Here is a 15,992-nt window from a genome sequence, read left to right as displayed (position 1 = left end):
TCAGGTATGCGTCACCACACCCTCTTCAGGTGCCTTTTTAGACTTGGCTCGGTGGGACCATTTCCTCCACACAACCTACTAATCGCATCACTGATTTGCAGGGAATTTGCTTCTGTTTGCTCTTAAACCAGTTAAGGCTAGTTCCAAGGGTTGACTCAGAAGGCAAGGTGAGCATTGAGCAGAAAAATATTTTCCCGAGTGAGTCTTTCTACAATTTAGGAAATCAGCCCTGCCTTAATTCACATGTCTGTTATGGTTGGTCCTAATAGCACTATCTAAAGTCAGTGCTGTCAGAAAGGAGAAGGCTGAGACAGAGACAATGAACTGACCCCCAAGCTGTGTGATTTGTGAACAGCCAAAGGGTGATTTTAAAGACAGATGTTTTTGGTTTAGAAAGCATGCTCTTATGGTACCAAACCCAGTGTCTCAGCATTTGCCTTTTAGTAATGTAGCTTTCTTGTCCCCACTTAAAATCAGCCCTCAATCAGTCTAGTCCTTGTTCAGAGCTCACCTCGGCCACCTTCATACAGCATGACTCTGTGTGAGGTAGGTACCTGCTCCTTCATCCCCCTGCACATAAAGCAAAAACATGATCAAGATGACCATTTCACTGGACGCTTGTGGGTAACAAGTAAAAGGCTTAGAACGCAGAACAAACACATCGTAACTGTTGGGTATAATTAGTGTCTCCTCTCAGGGCTGAATTCAAACGTTTCTCTTAATCGGTCATAGAATGCTTTAGATTTAGACCCTTCTGTGGTTTATCTAAATTGTCATGACCTGCAGCACCGCCACTCTGGAAGCTTTGGAGCGGTCCCCTCCCTTAGCGCTGCTGGAGCTCCTAGCAGAGTGAGTGATCTCACAGTTCCTCCCCAGGCTCTGGATCCTGACCTCCTGGCAAAGAATACATGAGGCTCCTCATGCTTGAAGGAAATTCTTTCTTGAGACTTTTCTACAGCCAAGGGCCTTTCTTCTCACTCAAACCTTTGTTTTATCCCTTGGCTTTTCTTTCCTTTCTGTTTGTCGTTTGTTTGTTGTTGTTTTAATATCTGCCTTTTTTTCCCTCACCCTAGAAGTTTGGACAGCTAATTGGCAGTGAGTCTCTGAACTTCTACAGTGTCATCCGCATTCACCCTCGTTAGCCAGCTGTATTCTTACCAGAATGGAGCTTTAAAAAAATAAAAAAAAAACCCTCCAATTTAAAAAATAATGAGGTCATATGTAAGCCTTGAAAACCATTTCTCTAAAGATCACAGAAAAATCTGTCACTCCCAAAAGGAGTGATGGGTCTCTTTTTAATAAGTGAAATAGGAAAATTAAAAACAAAAAACAAAACAACCATAACCAAAAAAAACCTTCTTTTAAAAAAATGATAGAAGGCAGGTGGTTGTGGCACATGCACGAGGTGAAGGCAGAGACATGAGGATCTGGTCTCCATGGGCACTAAAACACACCAACACACACATACACACACACACACACACACACACACACACAAAATGTGTACACACGGATACATAACTAACTCGTTGATTTTTGGAGGTGGTTTTTTTTTTGTTGTTTTTTTTTTTTTTTTTTTTAGCAGGATTGGGGCTGGAGAGATAGTTCAGCAGCTAAGAGCATTTGCTGCCCTTTCAGAGGACCCAGATTCAGTTCCTAGCACCCACAAGGTGGCCCACAACCATTTGTAACTCTAGTTCCAATTGGTCCCATGCCTTCTCTGGCTTCTGCAGGCACCAAGCACACACATGCATCCAGGCAGAACACTTATACACAGAACATAAAGATAAATTCCTTTAAAACTATTTTGAAGGTACGTACAAATTTTTGTTCTCTATGTTTGGCATTGTTGACCTGGCAACTCCACCTGAATAAAAGTATCCAAAGGAAGAAATTATATAAGGATGTAAAATATTTATACAATGATATACATAGAATATTACTGATGATGGATAAAAAGTTGAAAAACGTCTGAAATCTCATTAATAGAGAATTGGATAAAATAATTATAATATACCCATGACACCCATAACAGAAGGGATCCTTCAAAATTTAGTCAGTGTAAATGTAAGTTAAATGACAAAGGAAGTTGATCTTTTTTTTTATTGATACACAGTCTCTCTATGTAGCTTAGGCTAACCTCAAACTCAAATTCACTTTGTAGCCCGCACCGATCTTGAATTCATGATCCTTGTGTGGTAACTTTTCAAGTTCTGTGATTGCAGATTCAGATATGTAGGCCTGGCTAAGACATGAATTAATTAATATGAGATTCTGTGTGCGTTCATGGTCATGCACACACTATAGTTATATCTTGCATGGTGTGCACCTAAAAGCTACCTTTGATATTTTTATTTGCTTTACTTTTAAATTCTACATTTTGAAATAAACTTATTCAGAAATGTTTGCTTCAAAGATCTTACTAGCAAAAATGAATACATAAAAAAATATAAATGCGTACATTATTAAAGACAGGGCCTTAGCTACCTCCTTGGTTGCTCGACTTCTTACCTATACCTTGCTCTTGAAGTAGCAAATGTGAGCGAAACCTTTCTCAATCAATAATCAAGTTTGCCCAAAAGTTTTTCCTAGGATGCAGTAATTCTGTAGTGAAACTCCACCGCAATCCCTCCAGGTCTTTCTTGGTGCTGAGTCCTGGTTCTAACAGAGTGTAAATGGCACTGTCAGCGCTTCAGTTCTGAGGTGTCATGGGACCAGCATGGTGACTGCCGCTGTCTCACAGAGAAGGCTGGATCTCAAGAGCCGGCACATAACTCTAATCCGGTGGTACGTGTGCTAAGAGTTTTCTATTCTTTTCTTAAGTTGTAGTTGATCTTTGTGCCAGGTCTTCTTGACTCTCAACATGAGTGACTCGGCGTCTGCCTAAGAGATTAGTAAAGCACGCATCTAGGTGTGTCTGTGGAGATGTTTCCAGAAAGGAGGAGTAAGTGAAGACCTCCCTAAGAATGAGCAACACTGGCCATCTCTGCAGCCCTTTTACTTCTTTACAGCCAAAAAATAAAAGAACAACCAAAAACCTTCTAAAAATTCTTCCTTCTATCTCTGCAGGGTAGAGAGAACATAATTTTTGTCTACAGTTTCCCGGTGTGAAATAGCACTGCAGAACTTCATGTTCTGAACTGTGACTCCACACCTCTTCCCCAACCACTTCCACCCCCTTATTGAGTTTCCAGTTCTTTTAGGTTGCGAATTCAAGAGTCTTTGAATTGAGCTTTTTCATGGAAAGTACCAGAAACACTGTTTGGGCTCCTAAGTCCCCAGCCAGTTTGTGTTACTTTGGGAGATGCTGAAAACTTAGGAATTAGGGGCTGGTTAGAGTAAGCTGGTGCCCGGAGTGTCCCTTTGAACTGTATGGCTTCCCTGGTTCCTTCTTGTCTCTATCTTTCTGGTTGTCCTGGTTTCCTGGTTACCCCCTCAATCGCATGATGCTTCCTCACCTCAGTCCCAAACCAATAGAGCTACCTAACTTTGAGCTGAAACTGAAGGAAAACATTTCCCTAGTAAGTTGTTTTTTGTAATCTGCTTCGTTAATTAAATTAATTTGTGTAGTAACACAAGACTAAACTTTCAGTCCATTCACCTGTATTTTGATGTCACGGCTCTTGACTGTCAGTTTTATTGGATTGACACACGCCTGGATGATTAGTAAAACACACACTTTGATGGGTTCTTGAGGGCATATCCAGAGAGGATAGTCTGAGGAGGAAAGGCCCAGCGTGATTTTGGGTGGCCTCATTCAGTGACCTAGGAGCACAGAAGGAAGCCACTCCAGGCAGGCATTAGCTTTCTGCTTTCTGGTTGCCATGAGGCACTGTCCCACCACAGGCGAGATCATGGGACCAAGTGAAATAGACAGAAACATCTGTTCATCCAAGTCTAGGAAAGGAGGGGCAGCACCGAACACGAACGGCTACAGTGACAGAGCAGTCAGACGGAAAGGACCAAGGGACATTAGGACACAGAGTCATCTTTAGGCATGGGGCAGTTCGAACCCTCAGCTCTCTGCTGTAGTTTCTCCATTGAAGTTTGCCAATTCCTACCAACACTGGGGAGTTAAAAAATGAATGCGGTACGACTCCAAGAATTCAAAATTCAGATCTAATTCGAGATGCACGGGCTGTTCCTTGTGAGTTGAGTTACTGTGCCTTGGTCGAACCATCTGGGCTGTGGACAGACAGTAGCGACCTACCCCACAAGATTGTTCCAGGAATCAAGTGAACTGATAAAGGGTTTCAGTGACGCTTAGTAATTACTCACTCAATCTTACTGATCCTTCTGAATCATCCAAGCCGGTTTCTTAAAGTTCAACACTTGTAGGCTTCCCCTCGTGGCTTATTGTGTGAGTCATGAGTCGTGGCATCTCAAACTCACATGGCCACTGCTACGATCAAAGAGCATTAATACCTCCCTTGAGTTTGCAGAGATTTTTTTTTTAAAGATTCAGTTTTCATTGTTTCTAATTACACATATGAGTGTGGTTGTGTGCATGTAAGTGCCACACCTAAGGCAAGACAGCTGATCCTCGGAATACATACATACATACATACATACATACATACATACATACATACATACAGTTTCGGCCCAACAGAAAAGCCACTGTCCTCACCTCTATGGAGGCATGTGGTGATACTTTTAGCCAGAGAAGGAACAATTGCAGACGAAACGTTATTTTTTTGATGGCGGTTGCAGTTAACCAGAGGTCTGCAGTCTATTACTGTTGCCCATCCACACTTACTCATTGATTATCACTGTTTATACTGCTGCTGGGGGAACCCTCCAGCTTCCTTCATTTTTCATTGATTTTAAGTGTTACTAACGTGGGGTGACAGAGCTGAGCAATGCATTATTCATTCTCCTTTAGGTTTAGGGATGATATTTCCATCTGAAGCTGCCAAAGGGGGGTTAGAAAAACATTTCCCTGGAAAAAAGTATATTACGCACTGTCCAGCCTCAATCTATATCCTAAATGGCAGGGTTGGATCCTTGTCTCCAAAAGAGACGTAAGCCATACCACACACTGAGCTGTGACTTCAGGTTTATAGAGCGTACCTCATATAGCACATTCAGACACTAGAACGGGGCCAAGGCCTCACTAATCATATCATTTAATTAAATGTACAATGATATTTGGCTTCCCGGGAAATCATGTATTTGCTTTAAAAAAAAAGTCGCAGATACTAGAACAGGAGATGAAAACTAATTATTAGCACAAAGATCATCCTAGGCAAGGCTAGAGAGATAGGCAGGCAGCACTTAAGATGCTTGCTGCTTTTGCAGACAGCTAGTTTGCATCTCAGCATCCATGCTGGGCAGTTCACAGCTGACTGAACCCCAGCCCCAGAGGATCTGAGGTCCTCTTCTGGACTCCTCCAGCACCTCTACTCAGAGCTATACACACTCACGTACGCACACATGTGCGTGCGCACACGCCCACGCATAAACACACAATTAAAAAAATAAATACTTAAAAGATGTTCCAGGAAAGTAAATAAAATATCCCACGTGGCAGATGGCTTCAAGCCTGCATTCGTGTGCCTCAGGCTGTAATCTCGGATATAAACCTCCTCCCTATAAGCCTATCTTTGTATTCTTAGGTTCCCTAAGATCAGTTTCTGCTATTACTGCCGGCTCTTGAATAAAGCTCAATCTCTGGGCTTGAGAGATGGCTCAGCCATTAAAAATATTACTTGCTCTTCCAGAGTATGCAAGTTCGATTCCCAGCACCCACATCAGAATCTGACCCCTCTAACCTCCACGGGCACCAGCCCTTGCATGCACACATCTACACACAGACCCAGAAAGATAATTAAAAATAAAATAAAAATTTCAAAACTTGATTTTCTTCTTAACTCTCAGTCTTTGGGTATCGGCTTTCAGCAATGAGCGACTGGACTTGGGTTCATTAAGAGTTCAGTAAGCTGTGGTCAACAACTATCGCTTTTGGAGGAACAGGTTCGGACCAGAGATAACGTTGTCAGTGGCCTAGAACAAAATGAACAAAATGAAAACAACGCAAGATTAGGAACGGAAACTGGCAAAGGTTCGCTCTGGGTCAGTGTGAACCTTCATTAGGATAACACTCCTTCTACTCCATCGGTGAACGGGAGGATGTCGTGCAAATCTGCTACACCTGACTTCAGTAAAACCGTCTTTGTGTTATCTCAAGCTAATTAGCAGCGTGTGTATGTGTGTGCGTGTCTGAACAAGAGCCTTTCTGAACTCTGTAGAGAATCCTAAAGAACTGAAGATGTCTTCCTTCGACATGGCCAAAAGCACCTACAGTGGCCTCATCCGCTTCAGGGCTCAGGATCCCACAGCATGAGGAGGACTCTACCTCTACAGAGAGCTGTCAAGAGAAGGGAATCAGGGTCTGGTGCTGCACTCAGTTGGCAGAGTCCTCTTCCAGTGTGGACAAAGCCCTGGTTCAATCTGCAGCACTGGATGAACTGGAAGGCTGGCATACACCTGTAAAACCAGAACTTAGGAAGTAGGGGTAGATGTTCAAGGTCACCCTTAGCTGTGTAGCAAGTTCAGGACCAACCCGATATGCATGAGACCCCCGTCTAAATGAAGGGAATATAGTTCAGCAGGCAAAGGCATTCGCCAGCAAGGACCTGAGTTCAGTATCTTGGACCCACAAGGCGGAAGGAGAGAACGAACCCTGCAAAAGTTGTCATCTGACGTCCACACACCCCTCACACACAACTTTTTTTTCATCTTTATTAACTTGGGTATTTCTTATTTACACTTCGAGTGTTATTCCCTTTCCCTGTTTCCGGCCAACATCCCCCTAACTCCTCCCCCTCCCCTTCTATATGGGTGTTCCCCTCCCCATCCTCCCCCCATTACCGCCCTCCCCCAAAAATCACGTTCACTAGAGGTTCAGTCTTGGCAGGACCAAGGGCTTCCCCTTCCACTGGTGCTCTTACTAGGCTATTCATTGTTACCTATGAGGTCAGAGTCCAGGGTCAGTCCATGTATAGTCTTTGGGTAGTGGCTTAGTCCCTGAAGCTCTGGTTGATTGGCATTGTTGTTCATATGGGGTCTCGAGCCCCTTCAAGCTCTTCCAGTTCTTTCTCTGATTCCTTCAACGGGGGTCCTGTTCTCAGTTCAGAGCCTGCCCCACATGTGGCCCATACATATACAGCCACCAAACTAGATAAGATGGATGAAGCAAAGAAGTGCAGGCCGACAGGAACCGGATGTAGATCTCTCCTGAGAGACACAGCCAGAATACAGCAAATACATAGGAGAATGCCATCATTAAATCACACATGACTTTTAAAAGCAATGTAAAGCATAAAAAGAAAAGGACTATCAGAGAAATTAATTCCTGGGCCTTTTCAAAGCAGCTATATATATATACAGGACATATACCTAATTTTATATGTAATACATTATATGACATAATATATTTCATATGTAATATATTATATGACATAATATATTTTATAAGTAGTATATAATATGATATACTATATCTTATATAGTATATATTTCATATTATAAAATTATATGTAATGGAAATATGTATTATTAAATTAATATACCATATAAAATATTATTAAATGTAGGATATAATATACTATATATTATATATGATATGAAGTGATATAATATATAATAAGTAATATGTAATGTGTAATATGTAACATGAAATATAATATGTAATATGTAATGTATAATATATAATAAATATTTTGGATATTGGATTCTCAGCAGTGAACAGCTGGACTTGGGTTCAGTAAGAGTACAATAAAATAATCCAAATTATATATATAATTTATATTAGATGTTATATATATTATACTATATATTTATTTTTATATAATATAATTATAATTATACATAGTCTATATTATGTTTTATGTGTAATATACATATATGTATATGTATATTATATATTATATGTATATTTGTATATGATATATGTTATGTGCATATTTTATGACATACAATATATTTTATATATAACATATACATGCATAGAATATTGTACATTATGTAACATAAATTTATATAATATAGTATATATTTTATATATGCATATAATATTTAATTATATAGAGAGATATATAAGATATGTTATAAGCTATAAGACATATAGTCACCTCTGACCTCAGAGTAACCCGGCCCCTACCTTATTACTCCAGATTCCCTAGCATCTAACAGTTCCTGATAAAGTAGTAACAATCTTAAATTGCCTTACTGTCTGTTCCTTTCCCCTGAACGTCTCAGATTTCTCTGTGATCCAGTCCCATACTCTGCCTTCTACATACCCTTTATGTATATTCTATAAATATTGATTTATATTTCCCAATGGTTCCTCCCAATTCATTCACTAATTTGTCTAGTGTGTACTGGATACCTTCTTTGTCACAACAGTCCCCTTCAAGGGTGTGCACACATGCCATGACATCTGTGAGAGGACAACTCGGGAGTCAGCTCCCCACTCCCATACAGGGTCTCAGGGTTTGCTAAGTGGGTGACTTTACCCACGGAGTCACCTCACTGGCCCTTGAAGAATGCCTAACTCGTTGGTGAAAACCAGAGCACAAGGCACATTGACCGCTGTGCTGCTGTCTTCTTTTTATTCAGGCTAAGTTATGGGTGCTTCTAGCACCCGCAGTGCTGCCTCTGTGCCAACTCACTGGTACCATTTTGTTACAAAAAAGAGGAAAGAGCAGAGGTGAGCTGGTCCCGAGGCTTTAAGGGGGCCGGAAGAGCTTTGCAACGTTCAGATGAGTTCCAAGGGCTCTGCTGCACACTGCTCTCACAAAAATGGCCCCCGCACTGGATCTCACATCTGTCTTCTAAGGGAAGTGTCTTTAGCAGTCAATGAAGTCCCTCAGGGTACCAGTTTAGATGGAATTTATGCAGATAAAGTGCATAGGACTTTGCAAAATACTAAGAATATTTGGACAGATAATATATTATTAAGGATTTGATTTATCTTCTCTTTCACACAACATATTTAGATTACTTTCTTTCCTCTCCCCCAAATCTTCCCAGATCCTCCCCAACTCTCAACCTACCCATCTTCATACTCAAGTATTCATGTGTGTTCTCTCTTTCTCTAAAAAAAAATAAATTAACAAAAAAAACCAAAACAGAATGAAAACCAAAATGATCTAAATTTTAAAACAGTAAGAAAAAAATATCAAGACAAAGTGAAAAGTACATATACAGACACACGAACATCGAGTCTGTTTTAGGTTGACAAGTGACTGGAGCCAAATGGAACCTGCTTTAGAATGTGGTTGATATACCCAGTGACACTAGGAGGATATGTTTGTGTTTTCTATTCTTATAAAGCCAGGTATAGTGTCACAGGAAGCAGGCGAGGTCAGATCTCCATGAGTTCAAGGCCAGCATGAGCTACATAGCGAGACCCTCTCTCCAAAAAAGAGAAAGACAGAAAGGAAGGAAAGGAGGCAGGGAGGGAGGGAACGGGGGGGAGAGAGAGAGAGAGAGAGAGAGAGAGAGAGAGAGAGAGAGAGAGAGAGAGAGAGAGAGAATAATTCAAGATTGGACAATGTCGGATTTTTCATTTTTTTTTTCTTTTTTTTTTTTTTTTTTTTTTTTTAATGGGGATTGAACCCAGGACCTTGCGCTTCCTAGGCAAGCGCTCTACCACTGAGCCAAATCCCCAACCCCACGGATTTTCATTTTATTACATATGCTTTTTGCCCTCTTAGAGGCAGATTGCAACAATGGTTTGTTCATCTCACAGTTCTGCAGATGAGGATGTCCAAGGTCTTGACACCGGCATTTGTTTGTCCTCTGGTGACGTCCTTCCTGTTGCCATGCCATGTGAGACAATGTGCAAGACAGAGAAAGCTTGCCATCCCTGTCATAACCTGGCCCACCACAAAGGAAGCAATTCACTGCATTAGTCACGATTCGTTACTTCAGTGAAATTCCAGACATAGCTACTTATGAATAACACGTTTCCTTAGCTCATGGTTTTGGGAGATGTAAGGTCACAGCCCTACATCATCTTACGTTTTAGCTATGTCTCTTGATGGTTGATCCCATGATGTGAAGACAAGAGAGTGGCTATATCTTGAGCCAGGAGCAGAAAGCATGGGTCAGGCTTTCCCCTTTTATAGTGACACTCAAGAACTATCAAAAGAGCCACACAAGAGCTATATAGAAAGTCCCAGAAGACGGTCTTCATGCTCTCAAGTGACTTCAACACTTTCCACGGAGTCTGGCAGTACTTGTCAGAGGTGCCACTCTTCTGTAGTGGCAGACTGGCTATTGGCTGATATGGATAACCTTGGCAGGGAGGAATGACTCTGTTCCATTGTCACATCCTCCAGCAGTTGAGATCCCACATGATCTACTGAATGCAAGGGAACAAGAATGAACAGAATAGAATTGGAAGCCTAGACTTGGAGGCAGACAAAGATACTCCTGTTGTGTAGGCAAGCATTAGGCTTTAGAGAACAGATTTAAAGGAACAAATTCCGCTTACCCTGGAGCTCTCAGATTGTCTATCCTATCCTGACAGCAGAGCCGGTCTCTCCCTCTCCATTACTAGAGAGACTGCTGTGCCATGCCTGTCTTTTTACATGGACTCGGGGGGTGGAGTTAAAGTCTTCATGCTTCCAAGACTCCCCTAGATTTAATAAACACAATTTTCCTACCTCAGTGCTGTGACGGAGAGGAAGAATGATTAAAGTGGCATTAACATTAATGACAAGGCGACAGTCAACATACCAGAGAGTAAAAGACCCCGGACAAAAGAACAAAGCACTGCTGGTGGTTAGTTGGGAGCACTCACAAGATACCTTAGGGAGCTAACCGAAATACGGCAGGCATGGTGGCTTTGTCAGTCACCTTCCCATCCCTTTGACAAAACACCCAGGAAAACAGCTTAAAGGAGGAAAGATGGATTTGGGCCCACAGGTTGAGAGTTTTCAGTGCACGTTCCATTAATTATGGGTCTGTGGTAAAGCAGAGCATCATGGTAGATGCTATGGTAGAAAATAGAGCTGCTCACCTGAGGGCAGCCATAAGAGAGAGAGGAGAGAGCCAGAGGGACAGGACACACCCAGGGCATGGCCTCAGTGAGCTCCTTGCTCCAACAAGGTTCTACCGGGTTCAGTTTCCATCACTGCTCGGCAGTCTGCTCAGTTATGAGTGCATGAACAGATCAGTCCTCTGAGAGGACTGGAGCCCTATGCCACAGTCACCTCTCAGACCCAAAGCATTCAGGGATCGGTCCTTCAACATGTAAACCCTTGGAGCTGTTTCAGATCCAAACCCTAAGAATGCCTAATCTAGCTGTAACCAGAAGAGATTCTGAGGCAGGCTGTAACATTATCACGTGCCTTCTTTATCTCCTCTGACATATTCCGTCTTCTCACTTCTCCCCACCCCACCCCAGCGTCATACATACACTAAAGAATCCAATGATTGAAAACAAGAGGAAATGTTGATAGGAAATAGCAAAATTAACAAAAAGAAGGACCCCTCCCTCCTCAGGAGACTACAAAGGATTTTGTAGGAAGGATGAAGAAAAGCAAACAGAGAGAGGTGAAAGGCAGTGATCTTGTGCCTGACTTCTGGGAAGAATTCCTGACTGGCAAAGAGAACACCTAAAACAGAAGCCAGAGATAGAAGCTTCTGGAAGACTCTTCAGCCTCTGTGCAAGGGGAAACAAGGCTTGCTGGGCCTCCAAAGTGAAGGTGGCAATTTGCAAAACACGTAAATCCAGGAGCCAACTCTGGGAGGCCAGTTACTGCTGTCTTCACTAGCCTATGTGACCTTACATATGTCTGGTAACTTCTATGTCTTCTGGCTTCTTCCCTCTGAAAAGTTGGGAGAAAGAACCGCTTTTAAGGTGTGATATATAAATTAAATTAGCATATGCAAAGCAATTAGCCAATGTCTGGGACATGGGAAGGCCATGAAGGAATAAGCTGTCACATTGCTAGTATCTGAGCTGTAGTGGTTTTGCTCCAGAGACTAGCTGGGCTTCTGGATGTCTCTGCAGGTATCTGGTGCTGACCGTTGTCATGTAAATGCATGTATCTCTCCTCCTTTGGCGATGTGGATGTACCAGAAATTCAGATACAATCCTGGAAAAAAAAGAAGAGACTCTTAAATTTGCTAAAATTGTGTTTCTTTCACTCAGCTGAAATAAAACCTTCAAATAAGGCTGAAAGTGACTTTGAAAAAAAGAAACAAATTTAACTTCCTTTTACTTCACACTTCAGGGTTTATGAACACTGTCCATGTGCATTCCCCGGACTCGACTGAGCGTCTTGTAGGTTAGACTGTTGGTCTTTTAAGTGCAGAGGTCATAAAGCAGGTTCCTAGTGGACTTTAGACAAGTGAAAGAGTACGATGAATTTTTAAGTCTTTAACCAAAATTCATAAACTATTCAATAATTACAGTAGACATAAAAAATTCCCTTTTTACTGGTTTCAGTTGCTCAGTAATATTAAGTATATTCCTTTTATTGTACAATTACTACCTCTGTAAAGTCTTAAAATATCACCCTAAAAGGATCCTGCAACCCACTAAGCCACTAGGCATGTCCCTCACATACATCTTCTGGGCCCCTGGAAGTGGGGTTTCTCTCCCTCTGTGTATTTACCTATTCTAGGTAACTCATGTAAGTGGACTCATACAACATGTAATCCTTCAATTCTGTTTTTTTTCCCCACTAGAGTGCTGTTTTCAAGGCTCATCCGTGTCAGAGTACACATGTGGTCTCCGTCTTTTCCTCACTAAAGAAGTCCAGGAAACATCCAGGCCACCATGTGACTATCTCTTCATCCTCTCTGGGCACTGAGATCATCCCCACCCAGGGCGTATGCAATGGATACTCACGTATCTTTTAGAGTACCTCTTATTAATTCTTTAGGAATTAAGTAGCTAGATAATGTGGTGATGCGATGTTTAACTTTTTGAAGGACAGCCAGACTGTTCCCACAGCAGGAATGTACCTCGGATTAAATCAAAAGCCCCTTCACATCTTTGGATGTCCAGACTGCAATCTGTATTGATTTTACTTTAGTTCAACAATTTCCCGAAATCCCTCCAATCTCTGGTCCCTGGAGCCTGAGCTCTGTTTCCCAGCATAAGGCTAGGGCTGCCCTTTGCCTCTTGGCCTAACTCCTGGAACACAATGCCCCATCCACCCCATGCACCTCCCCTTCATTCTTTTCTCCTAGATCTGAGTCTTGACCCCACTTCCCCAGGGTGTATATATATGATTACAAACTGAAATTTGCCATAACCCTCTTCGGACTGATCATTTTATACAGTTTTAATCATTAAAATGACATGAGTACAAAGTCTGAAGAAGGCTGTGGCAGATAAACAAATGTGTCACTTAATTACGAAACACATCTTGTGTTTTTAGTGTTAGAAATCAAACCCAGGACTGGGCCCATGCTCAGAGCCCACTTTACCTCTGATCGAAACCCCCGTGCAACCTCTGTCTGCTCAAGTAGAACTCGGTCAGCCTGCCCAGAGGTTCTGCTTGTGTTCCCTCTCACAAAAGGCACTGTCCCATCGGCATGTCAGATGTCCTGCGAAGCAGATACTCACATTACAATTCACACCAGTAGCAAAGTTACAGCTGTAAAGTAGCAAGGAGATACTTTTGTGATTGGGGGCCATAACAAGATGAGGAACAGTCCTAAAGGGTGCTGGCATTAGGACGGCTGAGAACCACTGCTGTAGAGAAATCACTTGGTTTTCTTAACGGCCTTTTGAGCCAGGTATAGACCTCTGCCCTTCGTATTCCCTACGCATTAGTAATTGGATCCCAAGGGCAGTCAGAATCCATGTTGACTGTTCAAGCCAAGACCGCTTTCCAGATTCCGCATCACTCACCTGGAAGGACCCACTGTGTTTGTTGTTCGGAGCCGTGGAGACTTGGTATTATATCCTTAATTCATTCAGCATTGTAAGATGTTGACATTCCAGTGCTATTATTTCTCCCTCATTTATTTGTTGGCATGTTATATTAATAGACACTTCCACTCCCCAGCCATTAAGCTATCCGGTGGGGACTGTTTGTATTTTGAAGACTTTCCCTGGACTCTCGCTCTCCACTTACTAAGCTGCAAAATATACGATCTCCTGACATCTTGCAGAGGTGGACACTTAGAATTTCAGAGGACACTTATGAACAAGTCTGCTGCAGCTGTTGCCTCTCTTGATGCTGTTGGCCAGCTTTAGGAGGTACTTTTTTAAAAAAAAATTAGCGTAGGTTCACTGTGTAAAATTAATGGTCTTCATGATGACATTGTCATCCAGATGTCTCATGTCTGTCCATGTCATTCACAACCTCTCCTATGGTGTCCCCTCCCTATGGTGCTAGGGAAGCATAAGGAGCTACTGGCTGTGTTACGGGATTCACTTAACGAAATCTGGGAAGAGGTTCTTGAGGAAAACTCATTTTAAATCTGTTGATAAAGTGTGGGCCTCTCTCCACCTCCACAAAAGCACTGTGGAGCACTGTTCCTGTTGTTAAGAGTACTAAGCGGGCTGGAGAGATGGCTCAGTGGTTAAGAGCACTGGCTGCTCTTCCAGAGGTCCTGAGTTCAAATCCCAGCAACCACATGGTGGCTCACAACCATCTGTAATGGGATCTGATGCCCTCTTCTGGTGTGTCTGAAGACAGTGACAGTGTGCTTATGTATAATAAATAAATATTTAAAAGAAAAAAATTTTTTAAAAAAGAGTACTAAGGTGGATTCTCATAAGACCCACCTCTGCAGCCTCCCTGCCCCCAGCTCAGTCCAGAGTCCCCCTTACTCACACATGTGAGGGGGAGTTTGAATGAGTCCTTTGTCTTGGGAGGTCTCCATTTCCTCTCAAATTTCCACTGTGCCACGGGCCCTTACCTCCCCAAAGGACACTTCCCAATTCACAAACACACCATTAGATAAAGGAGGAAAATTGGAGCTTTCTTGTGGCTTCCGGAAAAACAAAGCAAGAAGCAAAGTGTCCAGAGACCTCTATTAGGACATGTCCTTTCCGGACGGTCTAACAGGGACCTAGCTTGGAGATAACAAGTGTCCCAGAGGTCTCAGTGAAGGGAAAACCCTGACCTCCCAGATGTAAAAACTAAAAACTGGCAAAAAAAAAAAAAAAAAAAAAAAGACAAAAAAAAACAAACAAAAAACAAAAAAACAAAAACAAAAAAACCCAAAACCAACAAACAAAACAAAATATCATGTCACAGTGGAATTGCTACATTTCTTTTGTATTTCTTTTTGCAAGCCTCCACAGAGTCCCTATGTAAGCGCAACCAAATGGTGTTGGTTGTTTGTGTCTGGATTGTTCGCTTGCCATGCTTTCTAGGCTATTCCATACTGCAGTGTGTATCGATACCGTATTCATTTCTAAAGCTGAATAAAACCCGTTGAATGTGTGTATAAGCCCATGCCTTATTTTATCTCTCAGCTCATCTGTTGAACATTGGGGTGGTTTCTGTCGTGTGGTTATTGTGAATGGATAGCCTGTGGATGAGGGCATAGGATTTTCTGTTTCAGTATTCATTTCTATTTTGCATATATACCTAGGAGAAAGACTGCTGCGTCATGTGGTGTTTCTTTTTTCCAAGTAAGGGATTTTTGCCCCTTTTTAGCTTACCATTTTGTTCGTTGGTGGTGGGTGAGGTGGTGCTGGGTCTCGCGCATGCTCAGAGCTCATGTCCCTCTGAGATCTCTCGAACCCATTATGTGCTATTTCTATGGTGAACGCTTTGGGGAGCTGCTATGCTGTTTTCCACAGCAAGTATACCGCTCCACAATCCTGCTGGCAATACACCAAGATTCTAATTCCGCCACATCTTTACTGTCATGTACACTTCCCCACTTTCTACCTTTCTGCGGGTTGTTGCCTTTTTCTTGATCTTGATGGTATCTTTTATTCTACAAAGGTTTAATGTTGATGAAGTCCACATTTTGCCTCTGTTAGATGTTTTTGGGTTGAT

Source organism: Rattus rattus, chromosome 2 (genome assembly GCF_011064425.1).
Source record: "Rattus rattus isolate New Zealand chromosome 2, Rrattus_CSIRO_v1, whole genome shotgun sequence".
In the NCBI taxonomy this organism is placed as follows: Eukaryota; Metazoa; Chordata; class Mammalia; order Rodentia; family Muridae; genus Rattus; species Rattus rattus.
Note: the sequence above shows the minus strand (reverse complement) of the source record.